Below are 818 nucleotides of genomic sequence, written 5' to 3'. Positions count from 1 at the left end.
GGCTGTCGTACAGCAGCGGGCTGCCGCACAGCAGCCTGTACCTTTATTTCCACGGGATAGCCAAAGTGGCACAGCTGGAGTTAGTTCAGTGTTTGGGGATTATACTGTATCTATTCCTGCTAATAGCAAGGAAGAAGTTGTGCCAGAGCAGAGCAATTCTGAGCTTGCAGCCACAGTGGGAGAGCTGCAACAGGTAAATACTTTTGCAAAATATCCGGGGCACCTTCACTGGAAATAGGAAAATAGCATTATGAGCCAGGCCTGAGCAATGCAAACTTCCTCGCAGGAGCAGCGGGACTGAGCGAAGGGAGGCAATAAAGAGTGCTGCGGTGCTGTGCAGAGGGAATATGCTGCGAAGGAGGGAGGGAAAAGGGCAAATGCTGACAAAGACTGAGGCTCTCAAACACCGTACTGATGCTGAAGGCAGTTGAACCAAGGCACAAACCCCCTACAAATTCAGGTAATCCGTAAATCAGGTTTTTTCATTCTTGGGCAATTCTTTCTTTGGGAGGCTGTTCAGCTGCCTTCTGGCTCTCCAATACTTAAGGAAAAGGGAAAATTATCCTGTATTTGCCATGGAAATGACACCTCCTGCTGTAGGACCGAGCAGCAGTCCCAGCAGGTGGTGCTGTGATCCTTCCACTGCTCAAATTATTTCTCCTTTTCACTGAGCAATTTTGCATCAAATCTCCAACAGCAAGTATGGGAGACTGCTGGCCAGGCACACTCAGCTCCAGGGAGCTTCTTGCTGTAGAGCTGTAGGTATCCCCAGAGCTCCGTGCTGCACCTGCATGGCCATCTGTGCAGAGTCTGAAGTC

The sequence above is a fragment of the Egretta garzetta genome, unplaced genomic scaffold (assembly GCF_000687185.1).
Source record: "Egretta garzetta isolate BGI_Z169 unplaced genomic scaffold, ASM68718v1 scaffold215, whole genome shotgun sequence".
NCBI lineage: Eukaryota > Metazoa > Chordata > Aves > Pelecaniformes > Ardeidae > Egretta > Egretta garzetta.
Note: the sequence above shows the minus strand (reverse complement) of the source record.